This window comes from Podarcis bocagei, assembly GCF_964188305.1.
Source record: "Podarcis bocagei genome assembly, chromosome: 3".
In the NCBI taxonomy this organism is placed as follows: Eukaryota; Metazoa; Chordata; class Lepidosauria; order Squamata; family Lacertidae; genus Podarcis; species Podarcis bocagei.
The window spans coordinates 42,798,959-42,818,174 of NC_138127.1; the positions used below are offsets into that span (position 1 = coordinate 42,798,959).

The following is a 19,216-nucleotide window of genomic DNA, read 5'->3' on the forward strand; positions in this document are numbered from 1 at the left end:
TCTTGCAAGTGTTCCGATTTTTTTTCGCTTCCCCCCCCCTTTTTTCTAAGCCGCTAAGCCGCTAATAGCCTTTTAGCCGCTAATCTGCTAAGCCTTTAATAGCCGCTAAGCCTTTAATAGCCGCTAAACCGCTAATAGGGTTGCTTCACAAGACGAAAAAACCGCTAGACGAAGAGACTCGTGGAACGGATTAATTTCATCTTGCGAGGCACCACTGTACTTGGTTTCTAAGCTGTAGTCCTAGTAATCAGTAGTAGTCAGTGAGGAGGGCTGGCGCCACCTATGTGGCCTCACAGTTTACCAGAAGAGAGTGAGAAAGGTGGCAAGGAGGTTGGGACTGTGTTGGCATATTGGGGAAACTAATCCATCATTCTTTCTAATGTACCTGCATAGAGCTAACCTCCCTGCCTCCTCATTTCTCTACCTCTTGGTACCTCTCAGCAACTCTACTTCTGAGAAGCTAGGTGTGTGGAGGTAGCTGTCCTTACCTACCACTCCTACCTGTAACCTCCAGGAATAAAAACAGTTTCAAGTAGTGCTATGGCAGCTCAGGACTTCATGGCCTCCATGACAACCATGGGGTTCACTTAAAGCAGTGATGGCCAAACTTGGCCCTCTAGCTGTTTTTGGACTACAACTCCCATCATCTCTAGCTAACAGGACCAGTGGTCAGGGATGATGGGAATTGTAGTCCCAAAACAGCTGGAGTTTGGCCATCACTGACTTAAAGCACCAAAAGTCCTGACTTTAAATACTTTTGAATGCCATTTTCCTTTTTTTCCCAGGCTTGTGGCTGGTGGCTTAAGTCATTTTTGTTATGCTCTAACTGTTATGTATGTAAATTATGACAATGATTTCTAATGATTTTGCTTATGGGGTACTTTATTTTATTTGTAAACTGTCCTATGACCATTTTGGTGAAGAGAGAAATGTTTTTAAAATTATAGAAACCTCCAACTCCCAACAACCCCAGCCTGCATGGTCAACAGCTAGGTCAGGAATTATAGCAGTCGGGAGTCTTACAACAGATGCTTCCAGAATATCACTGTTTTGAAGGAGGATTCAGTAGCATACCAGGAAATTCAGACTGAATGATTAAAGCTGATCTGGAGCTCTTGTGAAACAAAACTGCTTCCCCAAACTTCAGACTTTTGTGATATGGAATGTAATGGGGAAATGCACTGGAAAGGGTGTGATAACACCTGCTTGATTCAATGGCACCTGATCTCTCTGCAAACAAATAATAGTGAATGTTCATTAAATAGTCAGTGCTGTCTAATTCCCCCTGCAAACAAATCAGGATGGATGCTCATTGAACAGGTCATCTGGAAGTGACCAACATCTGGACAGCCACAAGTTTTTCATTCCTGCCCAGAGACACGTTCCCCATCATCCCCAAAGTGACAAAATCTCTTCTGTTTTGAGCCTAATCAGTGTCCTTTTTGTGTTCAAAATGATACATTTGACTGAGATTCATCTAAAGATAATTATTGTAAAATATCCTAGTTTGTAACTTTCTGCAAATCCTTTGACGTTATTTAATCTCTGGATGGGTTGAAACATATCATCAGTTTCTAACACAGTCTCCTTTCCCCTCTAATACAAGGTTATTTTCTTTCTTTTCCTTTAGTTAGGGCAGAGGTCAATTATCATTCAGTCCAACTGTAAATGGACTTCTGTCTCATTCTCATTGGCGAAAGTGAAGCCTAGCAAAGCATCCACCACAGTTCAGATGCAGTTCAAATCATGACCTACAGAAGGCTTATTTTTAACCACCCAGCTATAATTTCTCCTGTCATTCAAATTGCTCAAACTATAAAGCACATGAATTGTAGGAACTTAAAGTCACAATAACACTGTTATACTTAATGTTTATCTAATAATAGTGCCATTTTTTTGTTGCTGGGGAAAATGGTTTAGGAGGAAATAAAGCTGGACAACAGCCTGTGAACACAGCTGCCAAGCAAGGAAGCAAATCAACTAATCACATCAACACTTAAACCAATGATAGCTGTTTTACAATAGAGGGAAATTGAATCAGACACATCAAACACCTGGCACAGTAGGGCACTTGCTAGCCCCATAGAGATTTGTGTTCATGGTGGAATAAATTTCACCATCATTACTGGCAAGGATTTATGATCATAGGATTTAATTGCTGTTGCTAGGATTAACATGGTCTGTACTGACAGAACATACATTAGTGGTCTTCTCAACTATAAGCAACCAGATCTGCTAGGTAGAATCACATGCATGAGAGTGTTCAGAACATTTCACAAGAATTACCTCAGCGGTTCTTACAACAGACCTGCTGATGTGTGGCATTCCAGGCCAGATACAGCTGACTACCATACATGGCTGCTCACATAGTGCTCAAGGACCCACCTGATGTTCCTGCCTGTTTGGGACAGTAAAAGCAGCAGTGGGCTGTCAAATGCTTGGTAGGCCACAATACCAAACAAAGGCATCCTTTAGCTCTGTGTCTTACAAGCTGTGCAGCCTGCCTTACAACATCTCCGTAAGGGAGTGCAGTATTATTGCCTCTTTGTTACAGATATCAAGGACTGAGCGTGAGAGATAAACCACCATGTGGGATTGTGCCAAGGAAATATTTGGACAAAGGATCCCATACGGACAAAAGCATTAGGAGTTGTGCTGGCCACGCTACCTCCTCACACACCATAGTCTGTGATTTTGCCACATCCACCCATTTACAAGGAAGTGGCTCAGGACGGAGCAGATTTTCATGAGACTAACATTTTTAATTTCATTTTTTGTTCTCAAAATAGTATATAATGAAATAGAAGAAATGGCAAAGGAGCCCAAGGAAATATATGAAGCAATTAATGAAGCAATTCATGTTGTATATTATAAAAGGGAAATTATCAGCATTAAACCCTAGAACTATGGAATTTCATCCACATTCTGCAGGAAGGAACCATGGCCGCATTTTATTTGTGGAGGCTCCGTAGTGCCTCCCTGCTGCTCAAAATGCACCCAGGGCTAAAATCTGGCATTCAAGACAGGCACTTGGGCAAAGATCTGATGTTCCCTGGTACATATTAAAGCTTACAAGGCAGTAATTGTGTTGATACAACTGCCTGTAATGTCAAAGAACCATGTGTGCAGTGCCAAACCTCACATTTATGATATTTCTGTGGTGCATTGACTAGTGCTTGTCTTCTGGAATGCGCCGAAAGCGTGGGATCAGTATGCAGCTTTGTTCAATTACAACCCTGTTCAACTATGCTCTGAATAGATCAGTGACATGATTTATGAATGTTACAAAAGCATGACATGAACTTACGGTATATTATTATTGCATCATATCAATAAGACGGTTCCTGCAAGCTCAACTAGGTGAAGAACCAGACCTTGTGCTCATTTTAACAATGGCATGAACCTTGTGGGAATTCTCAATTATGTATAGCAGGCATCCCCAAACTCGGCCCACTAGATGTTTTAGGACTACAACTCCCATCATCCCTAGCTAACAGAACCAGTGGTCAGGGATGATGGGAACTGTAGTCCCAAAACATCTGGAGGGCCGAGTTTGGGGATGCCTGATGTATAGGCTACATTTCTCAAAATACTGTGCAATCTTAAAATTCGCAATACCAGCATATAAATGCAGGATACTGTGTTGAGGGTGAGTTTAGTACTGAGCTACATGAAATGTGAACCATAGGAGGTCAGGTATAAAGCTGAAGCACTGCTTATCTTTCTTTTGGGTTTGCAAAACAAAATGCACAAGTTTATAGGTGCAAGCACCTGGGAATTTTCACTCCAAATGTTAATCTCCAAACTGCCTTGATCCATTTGAAAGAGTAATAGTGAGAAGGCAAATGAAATTCAATATAATGTGTATTGGAGCAAAACACCCCAAATTCACAGACACATTGATGGGATCTGAGCTGGCTGATGCTTTCCAGGAAAGAGATATTGGAGTTGTGGTAATGATCAATGAAATCACCAACTGAATGAGTAGTGACAGTGGAAAGTGCAAATTCCATATTAGGAATTATAGTGGGGGGGTATTGAAAGTAAAATGACCAGAATCAAAATGTAGAGGTGTACATTGGTTCCGTGTGCAGTTCAAATTACAAAGCAAGTAGAAACAATCTGGGTAAGGTTTTCAAATGCCCAAGTCAGACTGCGTCATTAACAAGTCAAATCAACAACTCCCTAAAGTCCAAGTTACTCTATAGACTCAGGTGTCCAAAAACACTGCATTTCCTTTTTTAAGTGAAACCAAACTGACTAGGGAAATGACCTGAACAGGGAGAGGTAGAGAGGTTGGGTTGGATCTTTCATTTGATGGACAGGCCTAAAGTAGGTTTTAATCACAGTGAATTATTTTTCCAGGATGCTTCAATCACATTGATTTAGTGGAGAAAACTTGAAGAAAACAAAAGTGTTTTCTTTTCTCTTGGCTGTTGTTTTGCCTGGGACAGTAGGGTGTTTAGAAAGGCAGCAGATTATTAGTGTCCTTCCCAATCACCTGGTTCCTAACAAGCAATTAAAATACTTCCATTGATTTGTGTTCATTCCACTCTATTTATTTCTCCTCCCACCTGGTTTGTGTTGGTTTGGCTACTAGTTTTCAGACTTTTGGAGAGCTCAGTATAGGGTAATTCTATTTTCCTGTCCCTCAGATCCATTACTGTGCTTTGCCTGTGATTTATTTTTCTTCCCAGTTTTAGTTCGCTTACTAGAAGTTTCATTCTCTTCCATTCAGTTTTAGAGTACCTGTGATTTCAGTGAATTATGTTTTTGCTCTCCAATAATACAAATATTTTTATTACAGTTTTCTCCCTTCCACCTCTGGGCCTGGTACTTTCCCACCACTCAACTGAACCTGCTTGCCCCTTAAGTTAGTGCCCAGGGGCTCCATGTCACCAGGTTCTAGACTGATTGTCCAGAAAACACTAGCAAAGGTTAATTGAGTTCAGTTCTACCCACCCCAAAATGGCGAAGTTTGCCCTTGTGAGAGAACCGCTGCACCTATCATTCCAAATTTGGCAGGCTCCATCCCCAGAAGGGGTGACCAATGCATGCAAATTACATCCAATTCTGGCAGAAAAATGAAAGCTAGTGACTTTTTTCTTTTTAAAAATAAAATAAAGGTTTCCCGTGCAAACTCTCCTGATTGGATCTGTTTGCAATTTGGCAGGCTTAGTACACACCGGAGGGGCTCTTTTGGCTGAAATTTTCATCTACTTCTGTAGGGGGCAAACAATTCTTAAGGTTATAGCTGTTTTCAGATTCCCCACTACAGTCAATGAGGGAAAACAGAGCTTCGGGTTCAACAGATCTGATTTGGAGCAGATTAACATGTGGAATCAGAAAGAGCCTGAGTGGACTGGAAACAGTTTGGGTTGCTTCCCAGTGCTGCAGATGCTGGGGGAATCAACGTGCCCTATGTCTGAGCTTCTCAGAGGCACCTGGCTAGCAAGATCCTTGAAGTTAGGGTGCTAGATGCCTTTTGTTTCAGCTTGGATTCACAGGATACACGGAGGCAAGTAAGTGTGCAAATGGCTTGTTGAACACACAAAGTGTTGTTTAGCATGTAACAGCAGAACAGATGGGTGTAACTTGTGAGGCAGCATGCCAAATAGTGATTTATGCCCATGACAAGTATTTCAAATGAGTTGGTGATATGGTGTGGATGGGGAGAGGATGGCTTTTATATATACAGGAAGCAGATATGAGATTTTAAACGATTGGGAGGGATCTGGTTGTTAGTTTATGCACAGAATATCTGTGAGTAGTGCATATCGGATCTAATTCAAACGTCAGAAAAGTGCATCTTCTTGCAAATAAAGCTCATATTTAAAATGTACCACAGAGTTATGCAAAACTTTTGAACTGGCCACAAGTCCTCATCATAGATGGCTGATAGTTAATGGTGACATATTATTGTTCTAGAATGAGTATTTTCTGTAGCCTTAAGTAGTATTCATCATTCTAACTGTATATTGCTATTATTGCAGTATTCCCAAACATCCCAAGAAAATAAAAACCCACAACCCTTTGTATTTAGGGCTAAAAAAACCTTGGCTAGAGGCCACACCTTCAGCTACTATGGAAGTTCTCCCATTTGAGATGAACTCAGATATACCAAATGGCTAGAAAAATTTGTTCAGTCTAAGCAAGTTGTGTTAAGAATGAATATTAGAAAGGGAGGATATTGCAGACTGTCTTCTAAAGCTTTTCAGTAGATACAGCCGAGAAATGAATTTTTGGACAGATATCAGCTTCAGATGAATCCATAATGTACTTTTTTATACGTAATGCTCTCAAGACTAAGCAATATCACAATGACTAGTAATCATAACTTTTCCTCTCTCTCTCTCTGCATGAGAATGAATTCAATAGCTGCATTAAAGTCTCCTCCTGCTACCTTTTAGATCTTTTCCACACTGTCCTTAAAAAATAAAAAGGTTGAGGGCCGAGTCTCTTGAGTAGCTTTATGGCTTGGCTTGGCATTTTAGTCTTATCATGCAGCTGCACAGATCATCTGTCCTCAAAGATGGTTACATGACTTGGACACTACTGTGTGATGTCCTATTCCATTCTCTAATGTTTTGCCAATTAGATTATCCTGTTTCTCCTTTGATTCCGCTAAGGCAATGAATCCCTGTAATAAGGTCATACTTTCACTTTAGCTTAGACATTTTAAAATATATTCACACACATACATAAGGCAGTGCTCAGCAGAGCCATCTTCCATTTACTCAGTCTTAGAATGCACCTATGATAACACCTTCTCTGGCCATAACATTTCTTAATCATTTCTTTCTTGCCGTTTTGTTTTCCATCTATGACTTATTGTCTACAGTGTCTAGCATATTCTCAGTCTGATGATAGATAGGCCATTTAGAGATGGCAGATGTTGTTGTTGTTATTGTTACCGTATTTTGTGCTCTATAAGACTCACTTTTTCCCTCCTAAAAAGTAAGGGGAAATGTGTGTGCGTCTTATGGAATGAATGCAGGCTGCGCAGCTATCCCAGAAGCCAGAACAGCAACAGGGATCACTGTTTTCAACGCACAGCGATCCCACTTGTTGTTCTGGCTTCTGAGATTCAGAATATTTTTTTTCTTGTTTTCCTCCTCCAAAAACTGTGCTGTGCGTCTTATGGTCTGGTGCGTCTTATAGAGCGAAAAAATTGTTTCAAACAGGGAGGAATTAAGGGTGCAGGGTTGTAGAATCTGGGGTCCTTGATTGAAGAGTTTTCGTTTGTTTTGTAAAAGACCCAAGTGTACATAGAAAGCTGTAAATAGTAAGATTCTTGCTGCACAGAATATTTTGTTGTGGTTTTTTTAAAACAGAAACTAAGAATTTGGAGTAGAGTTTGTTTGTTTGTTTGTTTTAAAAAAGCGTATTTGTGAATTTTCACTTTTTTCGATTATGTCTGTTGCCTCTTCTGAGATTCCCCACCCCACCCCTTGTTTTACTACATATTCCTGGCTCCTAGTTCCTTCCTGGATTAGTAGTGTGCATAATTGCATGCAATCAGAGTTATTCAGTAAACAAGATAATATTGTGTCATGCTTTTCTGGACTATATCACTGAAAGAAATGAGAGTTAGGGCGATCCTAAGGACGTTTAAAAGGTAAAGGGTAAAGGGACCCCTGACCATTAGGTCCAGTCATGACTGACTCTGGGGTTGCGGCGCTCATCTCGCTTTATTGGCCAGGTCATGTGGCCAGCATGACTAAGCTGCTTCTGGCAAACCAGAGCAGCACACAGAAATGCCGTTTACCTTCCCACCGGAGCGGTACCTATTTATCTACTTGCACTTTGATGTGCTTTCGAACTGCTAGGACGTTTACTCAGAAGTAAAACCAACTGAATCAGCTGGATGCAAGGAAATTATGCAGTGGCAGCCTCAGGCAACAGATTTTGTGTGTTGTATGAGGGCAGCAAGTTGCTGGTTAAAAAATTTATTGTTATTGTATTTTTAGTCCTAAGGAAAGCCTATAGGTGCTCTTTCTCAGATGCCAGAATAACTTGGCTGGCCTTAGGTACCTTGACTTGGTGGGATTTGGACATTAGCTGGCTCTGCCTTAGGCTAGCTGTGGTTGAAAGAGACATGGGCTGCTTGCACACCACACATTTAAGGTACTTTTAAGTCACATAACTTTTCTCAAAGAATCCTGGGAACTGTAGTTTGCTAAGCATGCTGGCAATTGTAACAATTGTGGGGGAATCCACATGCGTGGAATGCATTGTGTGCAATGCATGCTGCCTTACTCCTTTGTAGCAGTGCTTACGATTACAGCCTAGGCTAACACTTTCACAAGGAGTACTGAAGGAGAAGCATTTTTTCAACACTGCTAAAAATGCTCAGTAAAAATGGAACGGCTTTGGCTCTGCTATATGTAACATTATTAACCTTGCTGGGCTTTCTACATTTAAAACATAAATAAGGGCAGGAACATCTCTATAAAAGGGAAGGAGGGAACAAAGTGGACATAGAAACCTAAGTGGATGTCTGGGCAGATTAATTTTTTTATTAAAATAGAGGAAGACGCCAGTAAATTTGGAGGAAGAGAATTGAGATAATGAATTGGATTAAATCCAATAGCTATTCAGTGATAAGGAAGGGAGGGTGTTACATTACACCCCATAATATAACCACCAGAGGGCTAATGCTACTTTCCAGACTCACTCCCAGATGTAAGATTGTAACCACTGTAACCCAGGACCCCCAATTCCCATTCCCTGGAGCTGGTCCTGGAGGATACCATGGTCAGTGATATCAAAAACCAAGAAGCAGGAGCAAGGTCACACTCCCCTTGTCCTGCTCTACAGAGCAACCAAGGCCAACTCTGCCCCTTCACCAGGCCTGGAGATTGGAATGGATCTATGTAATCAGCGCCAGCAAATAATGCTTGCAGTTGCCCACACACACCCCTTTAAAGAAACATTTTTCCATTACACACACACACACAAAATTCAGCTTAAAATCCCCCTCTCTGAAAGAGACAATGCCAATCACTCCTGAGCAACATGAGCCATTGGTCTGGCATGAAGTAAGGCAGCATCCTGTGTTCTGGGGTGCATTCTGTAGCTCTCATAAAATCTCATTATAGCTCAGCGCAGTCAGCCATTCTAAGACTTTTTTTTTTTTTTTTTTTTTTTGCATGCAAGCCTGTTAGCAATTATTTAGAAGATAATTGCAGAGTAATTAATATGTAAAGGTATTTGCGGCTGTTAGAAGTTATTCTGAGTTGCTTTAATGTGGGTTCCATTAGTGCAAGTTCATTCCCTCCTGAGATCGTTCAGGATAAGAGAACAGTATCAACCACTTTCCTAATATATTCTCTTATCATAATTCTCTAATATCAAACTCAGCTGGTAGAGTGCCCAACAGGACCGTAACCAAAATAGCACACAACCACACCCATGAAACAAGGGGGAAGTATCAGCATGCTCAAGTAACAAAAACTCAAAGGGGAGGGGCGTTAAAGTTCAATGAAGACCGAGCATGCTCAGTTGCCTCAAGAAGTCAGCAATAATTCCATAGGGTCAAGGCAATCAATGGAAAACAGCAACAAGCTGACATCCGATTATGTTTATCACCAATCCCATGGAATATCTCCTTTACCCCACCTCCCATACCATTTTTATACTAGAAATGAAAAGTAAGGGGTTGTGGGAAAAATAGAAGAAAGTGTGCTAAGGGGGAATTTGAAGGAGGTGACTGAAGAGGGGACCATACATGTGTACAGGGAGGGAGCTACATGTAGAACTCAAACCTTGTTTCTCTTGTTGTTGGTATCCATCTGTGTCAGGAAAAGAGTGTATTTGGGGGTCACGTAGTCACCAACACCAACTCCACATGTTAACTTTGTGCTGTGCAATTATTTCCTTTTAAAACGAAGCAAAAGAATGGCCAAAAGCAGTAAGGCTGAGTAACTCTCAGCAGAGCATGACTGGTAACAACTATAGGCTAGGATTTACAGAACCTTAACTTCAGAACACAAATGCTAGCCTGATTCTGCAAAACTCCCATATTCAGTATTCAAAGTATGCCTTTCAATATATTATGTTGATTTTAACGTAAGCCCATACCAAATACATGTTTATGTTGCAGACTGTTCCTTGATCCATATTTATGTTTCATTAATTACCGTATTTTTCGCTCTATAGGACGCACTTTTTCCCCTTCAAAAATGAAGGGGAAATGTGTGTGCGTCCTATGGAGCGAAGACACCATAGCCCCGCGACCCTCTCCCAGCTGGAGAGGTGATGCGCGGCTATGGCAGGAACCTCTACAGCCCCGTGTCACCTCTCCAGCCGGGAGAGCGCACGCGGGGCTAAAGCAGCCTCCCGTGACCCTCTCCTGGCTGGGGAGGTGACGCGCGGCTATAGAGGCTCCTGCCGTAGCTGCGTGTCATCTCTCCAGCTGGGAGAGGGTCGCGGGAGGCTGCTTTAGCCCCGCGCGCGCTCTCCCGGCTGGGGAGGTGACGCGCGGCTATAGAGGCTCCTGCCGTAGCTGCGTGTCATCTCTCCAGCTGGGAGAGGGTCGCGGGAGGCTGCTTTAGCCCCGCGCGCGCTCTCCCGGCTGGGAAGGTGACGCGCGGCTATAGAGGCTCCTGCCGTAGCTGCGTGTCATCTCTCCAGCTGGGAGAGGGTCGCGGGAGGCTGCTTTAGCCCCACGCGCGCTCTCCCGGCTGGGGAGGTGACGCGCTGCTATAGAGGCTCCTGCCATAGCTGCGTGTCACCTCTCCAGCTGGGAGAGGGTCGCGGGAGGCTGCTTTAGCCCTGCGCGCGCTCTCCCGGCTGGGTGTGAATGCAGGCTTTCGCTGAAGCCTGGAGAGCCCCACCGCCAGCCCCACAAGCTCGGGGGACAGCGGGAGAGGCGCAGCGCGCCCTTCCCGCTGTCCCCCGACTTGGCTAGAAGGCTGGCGGGGGGAGAAGCCTGCTCCTCCCCGTCGCCAGCCCCGCAAACTCGGGAGACAGCGGCAGGGGTGCAGCGCGCCCTTCCCGCTGTCCCCCAACTTGGCTAGAAGGCTGGCGGGGGGAGAAGCCTGTTCCTCCCTGTCGCCAGCCCCGCAAACTCGGGAGACAGCGGCAGGGGCGCAGCGTGCCCTTCCCGCTGTCCCCCAACTTGGCTAGAAGGCTGGCGGGGGGAGAAGCCTGCTCCTCCCCGTCGCCAGCCCCGCAAACTCGGGAGACAGCGGCAGGGGCGCAGCGCGCCCTTCCCGCTGTCCCCCGACTTGGTTAGAAGGCTGGCCCAGCCCCGCAAACTCCGGGGACAGCGGGAGAGGCGCAGCGCACCATACCGCTGTCTCCCGACATGGTTTGGAGGCTGGCGGAGGGCTTCCTCCTCCCCCAGCCCCGCAAGCTCCCAGAGCGATGCCAAAGCTGCGCGCAGCTTCGGCATGGCTCTGGGTCCCGTTCTGGGGGAGGGGGAAGCTCGGGCTTCCCCCGCCCCAGCCCCGCGCCTGGGGGGGGGATAAAAATTTTTTGCCTTTATTCCCCCCCCCCAAATCTCGGTGCGTCCTATGGACCGGTGCGTCCAATAGTGCGAAAAATACGGTACTTCTGCATTTCTGAGTCATGAATGTGTAAACAAACAATTCCCATCTACCTGCAATTTCACAAGAGAAAATCAACTGCAGGGGGTTGGACTGGACAACCCTTTGTGTCTCCTCTAACTTGGTCCCTCCAGATGTTTTGGACTACAGTTCCCATCATTCCTGGCCTTGGTCATTCTGACTGTCGCTGAAGGAAGTTTCAGCCCAGAACGTCTGTAGGACATCAAGTTGGGGAAGGCTGCCCAAAATAAATATGGTACATAGTGACCATGCCCACTGCAAACCAGCCTTTTCATCATTGACCTTGCACAACAATATATTTAAAATCATTTGAAGCCAATATTTTCAATTAAAAGAAGACCATAGGGGAAGTCAAGAGTAGATTCTCTAAATGTGCCTGGATTATTGTTTTTTCGGAAAATTGATACCCACAAATTATTATGCCTACCAAGCCCAAGGGTTTCAGGCTGAATATTACTGATTTAGTCAGCAGCAGAAGAGACTGTCTCAGCTGAAGCAGTTGGTGTTAAATAGGTCTCTGATGTCTGACAGGCTGGGGTCTAATTTTGACTTCCCTGGATCCTCCTAGCTGGCACCTTCCCAGACATCACATTATATTAACAAGGCTCATAAACTGTCAGAAATAACTTGTCCACTTAACTGGCTGGAATGATGCAGATTTTAAGGACATGGCCTTTCCGAGAATTGTCTGTCTTTATAATTTGTCATCTCCACAGCCAGTAATATAGTGTTGCTGGATTCCTCAGCTAAAAGTCTTTGCCACATTAATTTCTCAGGAGACTATGGCCTCTTTTGACCATTTACCCTTAGGGTGTCCTCTCACACCAGACTCTGAGGGTGATGCCCTCCAACAGAACGATTCCACATTATACTTCCTGACAAACAAATTACTGTCTTGTCAGGTATAGTAAGTACCAATGTGATTCTCCATTACATCTTTATAAGTGTCAGAGGCTGTAGATATCTAAAATAGCTCTTTCTCAAAAGGGCTAACTACACATTGCATGGAAAACAGACCCCATTGGTTTTTTGGTTTTTTAAAATGAAAAGCAACTTGGCGAGAGGTACATGGTGAACAGAGAGTGACAGGGAGGGGAGCTTAATCCTTCTTTGCCCACTCTTCAGAATAATGCCCAGGATATCTTAGGAATATCCTTACCTAAAGACCTACCCGAGAATTGGTGCCTCCCATTTATTCTTCAAGTTTAGAAGAATGCTGGAGATGCCTTGCTGGTTTTGGTGGCAATTCTTGAAGGATAGCCTCTAAGTGTGCCTTGCCTTGTGGCTGACTTAATTTTGCTTGAGACTACAATGTTCTATGTTCTTTCCTCCTTCTCCCTGAACCTTTCATATACAGTGTGTCCGTTGCCCTTGTCATACCACCATCACAAGCCAATCACAGTAGTAATCTTATTAGAATCACATCAGGATCTTAGACTAAAGCCATCCACCATGGAGGTAGTGTAATGGTAAGTCTGTCATGTAGCTCTAGGTTTCTAAAACTATTAACTGTCACCAGAACTTTGAAGTGCACTGCTTTTCATCATACTAAAAGGGAATCAGTAAAGGAATCAGTCATTGCCAAAAAGTCTTCTTCATTTCCTTTCATATGTTAGGATTCATAGTGCTTATTTGATCACATTTGTTCAGCTGACCATGAGTTCAACCACAACCATGCGGATAACCAAGAGGACTTTTTAAGCATTCTGTGGGGCAGCCTACCATTGGTAGAGACTCTAGAAATGGTAGAGGAACAACCCAACCACCACCAGTCAGTAGCAATGACTGAAGCCCTGTGTATGTCACAGTGACCTTGCTTCAAAAATAGCTCCATTTTTGTGTTACTCTCAGAAAGCAGCAAATTAAGTCAAAGGGGGCTGTATGTCCCCATATTTGGTTCTCATCCCATCCCTGCTGTCCACATGTTGACACATTTATCAAACCCTAATTAACATTATTCCCTCATTAACATGTTTCTCATAAAAAATCATATTACAAAATAACAGGCCTACAATGCACATGACACTATATTAAAGGCATGTAATGAATTTGGATGGATTTGTATGTATGGTTGGTATGGGTTAAATTCGTCTTTGAATAACTGAAAATCACAGCTTAGCATATCATACTTCAAAAGACTTTCCTGAAGCAATTTCAGGACACATGAAGTCACAGTCACAACACTACTGAGTCATCTCAGCATATGTCAATTCACTGATTCAAAAGTCAATTTATGTTGATTTCCAAAAGAAAAATGAAAATAATGACAAGAGTACAATGGATTTTTTTTTTAAGGTGTTGCCATTTTCAGTAATGCTTTTTTGGGGGGTTTTAAGCCATCTTTAAAAAATATACCACTGAAACTTGAATCAGGAGAAGAGCTTGTAGGTAACAATGTGCAAACAATTCTTTCTTTCCCTACTCTTGTGGCCACAATGCAAGGCTGTTGTGATTTTAAGATGAAAGAATGCTCAAATCTAGGCACCCATCATTCATATGCAAATCTCTCACCATATGCGTTTCCTGCAAGTGAAGGAGTTTGTACTCAGCAGAGAGGAGCTTGTCAGAGCTTGTCTTTGTTTACCAGAAAGCTTTGGGGTGTTCTTTTTTTTGCTGCCATCAGAAATACATCTCTGCAAACAATCACCACTGTCCTCAGAATATGCAGATCTTCTATATCCACAGGCCCTCAAATAAGTACCTAGCATTTATAATCATCAATTTCATCTAATCCAGGTGTTTGCTGGGTGTTTTTTCCTCCTAACGCTAGGCATTTATTTGGAGGGCTGTGAGCAGTAGGTGGTTTTGTCAGATCTGCAGTAGCATAAAGAACCAATTTTTCTTATCCTAATCCTATAGCTGTCTGGAAAAGGTGACACACAGTGAGACATAATGATAAGAAAAGCTCAAGCTGCCCAAGGCGGTCAGATACCAAAGCTGGATGATTAAACTATTCTGTAACATTCCCAGAGTCCCAGGGTGGGGGAGGGAGATGTGAATGGTTACTTCTCCAAAAGCACCAGAGAAGAACGGACAGAGACAGGCAATGTCCTCCTTGCCTTCATATTCTTCCATACGTAGAAAGTGGAGCCGGGTGAGTGGGGGAGAACCACCACACTTCTCTGTAATGTGTTTGGAGAACTAAAGGGCACACAGCGCCTACCTGCTCCATTTAGCTAAGCTGGGAATGTGTCAGTATTAAGCACTGACAGCTCTTACGCTCAGCCAGTGCTGGGTAGGGAGAGGAAGGGACAGATGAGAAAGGAAGAGAAGGAATGGCAGCAGTTTCAGCAACTTCCCCTCTCAAGCGGCATCTCAAGCACAGGCCCCAAAATAAGAGGGAAAGATGTTGCTGTCCACATGTAAGGCCAAATGTAGGGGCAGGATGTAAGCCCTTCTGGCTCTACCCCTGACTTCACACATTTCCAGCTGCCCTGTTTGGCTACAGCAACACTTATCAAGCCAGGCAGGTCAGTGGTTTCAGCACCATGGAAAGCTCCAGTAAAGCCTGGGTGTGAATGGAGGCCATTTGTTTTTTGTTTTTTTTTAAATGATATTTATTAAAGTTTCAAAGAAAAAAATACATAAATAAAAAGGGGGGAGAAAAAGAAATAAAAAGGAAAAAAACACATAAAAAACACATCAATCTTTCCATGCCTTACATTTCATTTCCTTACTTCCCTGACCTCCTCACACCTCCCTTTTTTGTATTCCAGTTCTGTTAGTTAATTCAGCAATTCCTTTCCCTCTTTGTTTTTGTCTTAATCCTTTAACTTAATATATTATAACTTTGAATTTTCACCTGTTAACAATCCATTTTTACATACACCTTTATAACATTACTGCTAAAACCACTTAACTTCATTCTGACATCATTCTAACATTCATTAATTTTGCAATATTTCTGTAAATAATCTTTAAATTTCTTCCAAACTTCTTCCACCGACTCTTCTCCCTGGTCTCGGATTCTGCCAGTCACTTCTGACAATTCCATGTAGCCCATCACCTTCATCTGCCATTCTTCCAGAGTGGGTAGATCTTGTGTCTTCCAATACTTTGCAATAAGTATTCTTGCTGCTGTTGTGGCATACATAAAAAAAGTTTTGTCCTTCTTTGACACCATTTGGCCGACCATGCCCAGGAGAAAGGCCTCTGGTTTCTTCAGGAAGGTATATTTAAATACCCTTTTCATTTCATTATAAATCATCTCCCAGAAAGCCTTAATCCTTGGACACATCCACCAAAGGTGAAAGAATGTACCTTCAGTTTCTTTACATTTCCAACATTTATTATCGGGCAAATGATAGATTTTTGCAAGCTTGACTGGTGTCATGTACCACCTGTATATCATTTTCATAATATTCTCTCTTAAGGCATTACATGCCGTGAATTTCATACCTGTGGTCCATAACTGTTCCCAGTCAGCCATCATTATGTTATGTCCAACATCTTGTGCCCATTTAATCATAGCAGATTTCACCGTTTCCATAGCAGATTTCACCGTTTCATCCTGTGTATTCCATTTCAACAGCAAGTTATACATCTTTGACAAAATCTTAGTTTTGGGTTCTAGCAGTTCTGTTTCTAATTTTGATTTTTCCACCTGGAAGCCAATTTTCTTGGAATGGAGGCCATTTGAATCCCTTCACACAGTCTACCTCTCTCAAGCTCCACACACAGTCCCACCTGAAGAGTGTGGATCATTAAATGTCCAACTCCCTGGCCCTAACATCAGTGCTTCTCCTCTATTCTGTGACCTCCCACCTAACCTGCTCCCATGGTTGGGCAGGGAGTGGGTGGTATTTGACTCCTCATGTCTCAATTAAGGCATCCCCAAGGGCCCTGGCTCAGGTTCCACAGTATCCAGAATCTGTTCCAATTCCCAGCCAGTAGTACAGCAGCCCCAGACCTGATCAGCTTATTTTGAGATTGAAGCTGATGCCACTCCCCAAATATCCATGTGTTTATATGGATATCTTCAAAGAAGCTGCTTTTGTGCAGGGTCCTGGTTGCATTGAATCATTCATGCAGACAGCTATACACACAAAGCCTTTCCATTTGCAGATATCTGCATCAACCCATGAGCATCAGATGTAGGACCAAGACCTGTGGTTTAGACCTAAGCTTGGGTGCTGGAGGCAACATCCAAATAGGATAACAGGGCCAGCTGTAGTATTGCCAGTGACTTCAGGGAAGAGGGCAAGTGCAGACTCCTCTGTAGGTTTTAAATACAAACATAAATGAAAATGTGTCAGCAGAGGATATGTCTAACATCCTGAGTACCATTACCTCATCTAACAGTGATCTGTGACATTAACTCTGTCCTCACATTTGAAAGTCACATTGAAAATGTTGAGGAGGAAGCAGGGCTATTGTCCCTGACCTCCATTCATTCAGCTGAATATGAGAATGTTGTTGTATGCATGCTTGGGATCTCTGACCTTGTGCACACCCTCTACTGTATTTCATAACTTCCACTTAACATTCAGGGGACAGAGTCACTAGACACAATCCCCCTCACCCATCCATGTGCTGAGGGTGGGTTTGAAGCTCTAGGATAATGATAGAAAACAATCGTTATTGCATTGTGACTTCCAAATCCCCTTAACACTGATCTAATTCTACTCATATTAATAGAATACTATCTTGTCTCTTTTGTTCTAGTACTGATAAAAATCAGTATAGTGTGTTTTCTCCATGGTAACCCATCAGTCCCAAAAATGAAAATTTTGCATAATTCAGAATTCAGCATATTTCCATCATTATAGATCTGCTTTTGCTTAAAGGATTATTACCCCTACATGACAAAGCTTGCCTTTTTTATTTGAAAAAAATATATGTATGTATGAATGAAGTTGATTTAAAATTTGCTAAATTTTATTGAAACTCGTTTATCAGGTATTGTCATATACTACATGTCAGCTTTCAAATAATTACTCTGCATGTCAAATACAGTCAAGTACCGACTGCTACCTGGCAGATATTGTCAAAACTACTGCTTCATGCTGGTTGTCCAATACTGTTAAATGTTCATTGTTCCGTGTCAGAGTACCAACAGTAGCTGTGTATTAGATACTGTAACATGTTGGCATAAGAACATAAGAGGCCTGCTGGGTCAGGTCACAATGGCCCATCTAGTAAAGCTTCCTGTTCTCACAGTTGCAAACCAGGTGGACACGTGGGAAGTCCTATATTATGTTGCAAATACAGATACAGAACAACAAATGTTCAGGGAGTATTTGGAAACTGCCTGCCAACATTTTCAGAGGACTCATTTCAATCCTGATTTCTCATAGAACAGGGAGTGTCCTGAGGAATAGCTCAGATGGTAAGAGCATGGGACTCTTAATCTCTGGGTCATTGGTTTGAGCTGGTTCTAGTGTTGGGCACTACAGGCAGTTAGACTAGGTGATCCATTCCAGCTCTACAGTTCTTTAAGTCTATATATTTAATGGTTTTAAGGATGCGTTGATTTGTGTTTTATTGTGTCTTGCATTGTTGTAAGCTCACTTGTGGGCCCTTCGAGACAAGGTATAAACATTATTGAAAACCACACATTTTATAAAGATGGAAGAGTAGTGCTGAGGTGACTGCTTGCAGAGATTGTTGTGCTCTTCCATGTCTTCTCAAGCATGTCATTATGTGAGTTTTCAAAAGAAGCAGCATCACTATGCTTTTGCTAGACTAACAAGCAGATGATGAGAAACAGAAAAACTATCACCATGCCCTGCCTTACTGTACACTTCAATACAAAGCCATAGAATAGTTTTGTGGTGCTTTTTAGTTTGGTGTTTTATTTTTGGTTGGGCTTCTTTTTTCCTTGAAGTGGAATCAAAGAATGGTTATTAAAGGAGATAAACATTATTCATCTTCACAGAAAGCAAAAGCCTGTTTCTGCTTCCAGATTCTCCAAGTCATTCATCTTCATTTTCACAGCTTCCTCTTCCTCGCCTCCTTCATCTAACCTCCGTGGTCTGTTCAGCTTCTGTTTTCTTCCTTGCCCCAATACTTTGGGCTTGACTGTCTGGCTTAATAAAGTTACTTCCTTTTGATGATCAATCTACTGTTTGAGTATTAAAAGGAAATAAGAGCATATATAAGAATTATGTGCTTTCATAGAGAGTCTCTCCCTAAATCCGACGGTGTTCTCAGTGTATGAAAACAATTTGTCTCCATAGAGAGGGTCAGGGGAAGTAGTGAGACAGTATTTTGATAAATATTGATTTTGCTTTAGTATGATCACAGCACTTGATGACCTTGGGAACTCCAGAAGTATACTCATAGACTAGAATCAAGAAAACTTTTAGCTTCCAAAACACTGTAAGATTAGATGGCTTAAGAAACATTATTTCAGATTTTCATAATCTTCTATTAGTTTATTGTGTAATGTTTATATGGCATAAATCTAAGTGGGACAGAATATCAATTTCTAGTTATTGCATTTGCTTTTTTTCTTTGGGTGTTCCCTCCACACAATTGTAATCATATGGAGAGGAAGGAACTGTGACAAACTGGCCCCACCTGTACTGTCACATCCCAATGTGTCTAACTCTTCATGTGTTTGAGGGGGGATGTCTGAAGAGGAACCTCTTGAATATACATAGGCTCCCCCACTATATGGTCTAGAACTCTATAATTATGTG

At 42.5% G+C, this 19,216-nt stretch overlaps 1 protein-coding gene and 1 long non-coding RNA gene across 6 annotated transcripts in view; one reads left to right on the top strand and one right to left on the bottom strand.

Moving 5' to 3' along the window:
• The window catches only part of NKAIN2 (sodium/potassium transporting ATPase interacting 2), a gene marked incomplete at its 3' end in the record, with an annotated part of 464,930 nt that overhangs the window by 411,789 nt on the left and 33,925 nt on the right, over positions 1-19,216 (top strand). The window lies entirely within an intron of this gene.
• LOC308583644 overlaps positions 17,510-19,216 on the bottom strand; it is a 73,701-nt gene continuing 71,994 nt past the window's right edge. The window contains exon 7 of the long non-coding RNA XR_014006299.1: positions 17,510-18,636. This is a non-coding gene — a long non-coding RNA (uncharacterized lncRNA). The remainder of the gene's footprint in view (positions 18,637-19,216) is intronic.